Source organism: Tasmannia lanceolata, unplaced genomic scaffold (assembly GCF_043159265.1).
Source record: "Tasmannia lanceolata isolate RefF3 unplaced genomic scaffold, GAP_Taslan_0.1 ptg000012l, whole genome shotgun sequence".
In the NCBI taxonomy this organism is placed as follows: Eukaryota; Viridiplantae; Streptophyta; class Magnoliopsida; order Canellales; family Winteraceae; genus Tasmannia; species Tasmannia lanceolata.
In genome coordinates this window covers 11,221,589-11,229,243 of record NW_027518689.1, presented here as the reverse complement: position 1 = coordinate 11,229,243, position 7,655 = coordinate 11,221,589, and positions in this window count along the sequence as shown.

Sequence of the window (7,655 nt, the reverse complement as noted above, 5' to 3'; positions counted from 1 at the left end):
GTTAACTGCATGTATTTGCTAGATTGGGATGCAAGTACACTGAATTTTGAGGGATTTTAATTTTTAATTGTTTTTGTTTATCACATACGTACTACTGGGCCTACCTCATTGGATGATCCAAATTGTACATTTGTTGGGCCACAACATAGGTTACCCCATTAATCATCCCCATAGGATGATCCTAACCCTGTCATCGGAGGGTTAGGACCATCCTATGGAGATGATTTACGGGGAACAACTGTGCCCCAACAAATGAACGGTTTGGATCATCCCATGAAGTGAGCACCACAGTACTTAGATATGATGTGTTTAGAAAACCATCCCCATAGAATGATCCTAGCCCTCCAATATGTTGAGAGATGGCACATTAAAGAAACCTTTCAAGATCGGACGTCAGATCATCTAATGGAGATGAGTTTTGGAGCACAACCTATTTAAGGGTCCAAGAAATGAATTGTTCGGATCATTGAACCATGGGAGCCCCCACTGTACTTTTGGAAAAAAATATGTACAAGTACGCATGATCAATGGTCTTGATCATCCGATCAAGTGATCTAAATAGCATTAAGATCATGTAAATGAATCAGAAGTGGGTCAATATAATGCCTTTTAGAAAGGGAGTTTTTATATGGTGTAAGCCAATTTGATGTATTTGAGGATGGAGAGGAGAATAAACTGGGTGAGGGAGCTAAGTATTTGAGGATGGAGAGGAGAATAAACTTCCTAAGAAGGTAAGGGTTCTCTCTTTCTCTCTCATTTGATGTTGACGAGAGACAGAGAGAGCTTTTGTTTGTTTGATCTCTATTTTTTTCCAGCTGTATAATTGAGTGGTGGAGTAGTTTGCTTACTGGTTCAGTGGTTTGCAGTATTTTCCATGCAATTGTTTTGATAATGGCACTCCTCACTTCATGTTAAAATTTCAATCCGAGTTTTTATATGGTGCCCGACCGTCAAGTGTTTGGATCACCTAGGCCTTGCAAAAGAGGTTTCCTAAATTTTTTTACATTTCCCTTCTACAAGATAATCCAGAATTTATTCATTTAAAATAAAAAGTGATTTGTTAGACAATTTGGCAGAAAGCCATTCCATAGCTCAATTTTAAAAGAGCGAACCACACAGGCTCACTAGGGGTGTCAATGGATGCATATAGTTCAATGGACCATCCGAATCCGAACTTAATCAGACCCGGATTTAGACGCACTAACATGATCCATAGACATTTCGGATTCCAATAGTAGGATCCATTATTTATCGGATCTAGACAACTAACGAAAGCATGACGGGCAGCCGAAATCTGATTTTATTATATTATTTCACTAAAATACCCTCCAATTAAGTATTATTTCAAGGATATTTTAGTAAAAATAAGTATTATCCATACTTTTAAGAGAAAATGACTAAAAAAAAGGCTTTAATGTGATAATGACGTGTCAGGAGGGGGGAGAGTTATAAATGACCAATGTAGAGTGATAGTGACGGGTTTGGGATTTTTAAGACAAATCTACCTCTCAGTCAAAATCGTAGTTTTTACTCCTTAAAAGTTAACTTTTTTATTTTCACCTCTCTCACTCACTCTCTCTCTCTCTCTCTCTCTCTCTCTCTCTCTCTCCGGCCTTCGGTGTGATCTCTCCGGCCCTCTCTCTCCGGCGTTTCTCTCTCTCAACGGCACCCTCTCTCTCCCTCTCTCCGGTAGCCTCTGATTCTGAGCGAACCTCCTCTCACAGGTTGGTAGTCTCTCCCTCTCAGTTATTTTTTGAGATTTTAAGTTAGGGTTTTGAGAAAATCAGTTTAGGGGTTTTGCAAAAATCAGCACTCTCTCTCTCTCTCTCTCAAAACCCCTATTTTTTAGAAATCTATAGTTTAAAGCCCTAAAGTTTGGTTTAAAACCCCCTTTTTTAGAAATCTATGGTTTAAAGACCTAAATTTTGGTTTAAAACCCTATTTTTTTTAGAAATATATGGTTTAAAGACCTAAAGTTTTGTTTGAACCATTAATTTGTTAGAAATGTATGGTTTATAACCCTAAAGTTTGGTTTGCTCCCAAATTTTTCACAAATTATGTGTTTAAAGCAATAATTTGTTAGAAATCATCGGTTTAAAATTGAGAAAATGAGTTTAGGAAACCCTATATTTTCCCAAATCAGTTGAGAACACCGTATATTTTGGAAATCAGCCCCTAAGTTTTGAAAAACAATGGTTTCAACCAATATTTGATAGAAACATTTTGTTAAAACCAATAATGTTTGAAAAATCATAAATGGTTTAAACAAAAAATGTTTGAAAAATCATAAATGGTTTAAACAAAAAATGTTTGAAAAATCATTGGTTTGAATTCCTTCTATTTCGGAAAACAGCTTGTATCCCTTCTATTTCGGAAAACAGCCCTTAAGTTTTGAAAAATGATGGTTTAAACCAATATTTCTTGTAAATCATTGGTTAAAACCTCTATTTTTTTGAAAATCAGTTGAGAAAACCCTTAATATTTTGACAATATATGGTTTAAACCAATGATTTCTCCCACCTTATTGGTTTAAACCCCTAAGTCTTGAATAATAAATAGTTTAAATCAATAATTTATGAGAAATCATTTGTTTAAACCCCTTCTATTTCGAAAATCAGCCCCTAAGTTTTGAAAAACAATGGTTTAAACCAATATTTGATATAAAGCATTGATTTAAACTCCTAAATCTTGAAAAATCAATAGTTTAAACCAATAATTTATGAGAAATCATTGGTTTAAACACCTAAATCTTGAATAATAAATGGCTTAAATCAATAATTTATGAGAAATCATTTGTTTAAACCCCTTTTATTTCGGAAATCAGCTCATAAGTTTTGAAAAATAATAGTTTAAACCAATATTTGATATAAAGCATTGGTTTAAACCCCTAAATCTTGAAAAATAATAGTTTAAACCAATAATTTATGAGAAATCATTGGTTTAAACCCCCAAATCTTGAATAATAAATGGTTTAAATCAATAATTTATGAGAAATCATATGTTTAAACCCCTTCTATTTCGGAAATCAGCCCCTAAGTTTTGAAAAATAATAGTTTAAACCAATATTTGATATAAATCATTGGTTTAAACTCCTAAATCTTGAAAAATCAATAGTTTAAACCAAAAATTTATCAGAAATCATTGGTTTAAACCCATAATATTTGAGAAATTAGTTGGTTTAAATCAGTTGTTAACTTTTTTTCATCACATTATGTTTGAACAGGTCCAAATCTGATTTAGTGGATTTGATTCTATTTTCCCCCTAGTGATCATCTCATCAAACCATGGTAATGCCTCCGTTATTCTTTTAAGCCTTGTATTTTTTAAAATGTTGTATATATATATATCTAATAATGGTCTGTTTTGCAGGCGTCTTATGCTACGTCGAGATGCTGCCCCTCTAAGTTTGACGACTTCTTCAGGTCCCTTGAGTTGAGGAAAGTACATACTGATATGCTAGAGAGCGGCCCATTTGGGGCCTTGCTTAATCTGGAAGGTTTGAAATTGCACAAGGCAATATTGACTGTCCTCGTGCGATCTTGGATACCCAAGTCTAGGGCATTTAAAATAGGTGGCATATTAGCCCTTTGAGGTCAGGGATTTAGCATTGGCATTGAGCCTAAGCCTTATAGGAGATAGAATACGAATAGACTGGCATTCGACAGAGGAGGTCGAAGGTTGGAGGTTTTTCGGTGTTTGGACGAGATTTGGTGAGATTGCAGATGTTATAAGGGCAGAGTCCAAATCGGATGAGATTGCATCGGTCCAGGCAACAGTGAGACATGTGTTGCTGCTTCTGTGTTGCTCTGTGCTTTTTGCCCGGGCTGACCCTGTGGATCACAGGACGAAATCCTGCCTCTTCCCCTACTTAGGAGCAGAGACCGTGGGAAGAATTGCTTAGGCATACCCTGTCTACGACTTCCTCGTAGAGTCATTGAATTCATATTCAAAAAATGGGAAGACTGGATATATCACTGGATGCGCTATTGTGCTACAGGTAAAGAGTACATATATTATATACATGATTACTCTTTTGTAAGTTTGGTTTTTTGTTCTCTAAAGGCTGACTGTCTGTCTTCATTCCAGGTGTGGCTCTTTGAGCATACTACCTTGTGGGCACCTTCAGCTCCATATGCACATCCACGCCTATTAAAGTGGATCACAGGGATCGATACACAGAGGAGTGAGCAGGCAACCCTTATTAGACAAATCCGTGATGGGAGGCTAAAGAAGACCCAGGTTAGACCTAGAGCTTATGTACTCCCCTAGTACTCACTTCTTCTTACCAAGATTAACTATTCGATTTCAGGTTGTGAGGTGCCTACTACCTCTTCCTCGAGAAGAGGGCCTCCTATCCGTCGCAGCTCCTTGAGAAGAGGGCCTGGTATTTGTCGCGGCAGATGAGGTCGAGGAGGCTGATACTTTGATGGGAGAGGTAATGAACATCACTCTCTTTCTTGCATACGGTCATTATATTCAGGTCATCTAAATTTCATTAATTGTTCGTAGGTTGGTAAGACAGAACATGTCGTCCACCACATTCCCATTTCAGAGGGTCTAGTATTCGCCGCAGCAGATGAGGATACTCCGATCACAGTGGTAAGGAACAACCCCCGTGTTTCTTACATAGGCTCGTCATATTCAAGTTATCTAAATTTCCTCTATTGTTCATAGGTTTATAAAAAAGAAGCTTCCGCAACTGCCCCAACAGACGAGGAATGCCTCCAAGACATTCGGATTTTAGGCGAAGAAACGATAGCGTCTCTGAGTGATATGTTACTAAAGGTACTAAATTTTAAGTCTATTTTCAATTACTATAGAGTCCATTCTCTGAGTGATATGTTACTAATTTTTCATTTCCACTTTTCAGAGGAGCATACCTTTTAAGGGGAGGAGAGGGAGAAAAATAGATGCTGATAGGGAAGTGAAGGAAGAGCATGTGTCTATAACCAAGGCTGATTTTGATTTGTTAGTGGAGAGGGTTAGAGAACTTGAAGAGAGGTCAGTACGGCATGAAAATGAAATAGCCGAGCTTAAGAGGATCATTGCCTCGGGTGGAATGGAGGCCGAATGGGAGGATGAAGGAGAGGGGGAGATGATGGGAGGGGATGACCGAGGGGTGGTCGTCATTGAGAGCCAGGATTCCTTGGAGGAGGGAATACAACGGATTGTGATTTCCATTCCTGACAGTCCACTGAAACTTGTGGGAAAACTGATTTGGAGTATTGAGAGAGGAGTGAAGTTGGGTTTGAGGAAAAGGAAACCCTCTCAATACACTAGTTCGCCGTGTAGCTTTTGGGACTAAGAAGGTGAATGATAAAGCATTGGTGGTGGCAGAGCCACAATGCCATCCGTTGCTCCCAAAGCTTCTTGTGCTTCCCCCAAGGTAAATCGGACTGAAGCCCTTTTGCAATATAGTTATCTAGCCTTTGTAAATCCTAAACTATCAGGTGTTTTGTAGTGAACGAGTTATACAGCTCAACGACGAGTACCTGTTTGCTGAGGACTTGCTTATCCTTAACAACCCCATAGAGTGGTTAAGTTCTCCGGTAATGTTTTGGTTATTTATTCTAGAGTTGAATTCTTTCACCATCGATATTTGTCTGAAATCTGTATATGTTATTTTACGTAGATTATCAATATATACGCCGAATATCTAAACAATCGGGACGAAAATAACAGAAAGCTCGGAGAAAGAGCCTGTGTCTCCATCACCACCTTCCTCTATGTAAGAATAGATAGTTTTTCATTTCTAATCATTCTCTTTATAGTTTGTTCACAAGGTCCAAAATTTGTTTTGCTCACTCCATTAACTTCTCTTGTATTACTTTTGTAGGATTGTTTAACTAGCAAAGACTACACCAGCCCCGATAGTGTTAAGAAGTTCGTCAAACGCTTAAATGAGTACCCGCCGGATAGCCTAAAAAAAGTCCTCTTCCCGGTGCATGTACCTCAGCATTGGATTCTCCTGGTCCTCGATATGGTGGATGAGAAGTTCTACATCTTCAACTCCTTGAAAGAGCAGGTCTACTATAGAGATGTTGTACCATTGGTGAGTTCGGATCCCACTTTCCTTGGTTATATTTCAATGTATATAAAATTCTTAGCCTGTATGGATTGTTTTATAGAATCGATACCTTGAAGGGCTATACTTAAGTAGGTGGGAGATGGATGTAAGCAGGTTTAGAGTGGTAGAAGTCGAGAAGAGGCCCTTACAACTCAACATGTATTAAATTTCACTTAAAATCAGTTTGGAAGTTTAAATTCATTGTGGAAGAGCGTGGTCGATGATGTGTTGTTGTTTTGCAGCAATCATTGGGGGCTGTTTGTGCTTAAGGAGATGGACTGCCTGGCACGTGACGTTCCGCCAGAGTTCACTCAGGCGGATATAGAGCTGATGAGAGGATAATTGTTGGAGGATTTCTTAGAAGGCCGGTGTGGCACGGTTGTGAACTTGTAGGAGTTGATGAACATGCAGGCTTGGCGAGGATGAATTTCATTTCAAATGAAGGTGTGTATGTTAAGTTTGATATAAGAAACAATCTCCTTGTAATTGTTATATTTTTTAATATTTTTAACACCTTCAATCAATGGCTATATTCTTGTGTTTCTGGGTTTAATTGTTTTAAGGGTTACAGTTTCGTCAGCAACCAATGGCTCCCCCTGGCAAAGGTATTACTATGTCTAGCACTTTTATTACAAACTTTTTTAATTTGCTTTTTATAATTCTAGCAGAAGACCATTACACTTTAGGATGCACCAATTTTTCCGCTTTCTCCGACCTCATTCTCTTCACTTTGTGAAGTGATTTTAATTTTCTGCATTACTCTGCAGCTGCTGCTCCAAAGGAAGCTGATCCAAAGGCACACGCGAAGGCTGTGAAATCGGGTGCCTCAAACTTAAAGAAAAAGGCCAAGAAGATTAGAAGCGCGGTCACATTTCATAGGCCCAAGACACTTAAGATAGAATTGCGAGTTTTATTTTCTTTGCGCAGATATTTTCACATTGAATTTGGATCCTGCGACTCGTGAAGATGGGCATTTACTGAGGCTAAAAGCTGGGAAGATGCCAAAAATCATTTTTCATATCAACATTGTATTTGGTTTGTCTTTCTGTATCAACAAGCAGAAAAGGCTGTTGTAAATAAGATAGGCTTTAATCGGATATGTATGTAGTACACATTCCAACACGAAAACATGTGTGTTCTTCTATATGTGGATCTTATGAAATACATGGATGATGGTTTGTACTCTGTAAATTTGTTTTAGATTTTGAGAACCAATGTGAGCCGAAAGTTGATTACTTCACTCGAAACAGTTTCTATCAACGAAATCTAAGTCCCTTCAATTCAAATGATCCCAAAAATACAAAAAAGAATCGTACTTAAAAGAACGGAGGCGGCCGGGATAGGACGGGCCTGCAATAAAATTTACAAGAATAGTTTAAAGCTGGGGCACGGATTGTATCGAGGATCATAATATAAGAGAAAACACAAGTCAAAAAATTACATACCGGTTTCCCATTGGTGCGGAAGGCCCGATTGGGACCGCATTTGGCTGAGGAATTACGATGGGCGGATTCTTGCACGATATGTCCAAGTTGACCTCAAGTACCACACTTATGGTGCACTCCTCTTTGCATCCCTCTCTCCGTTC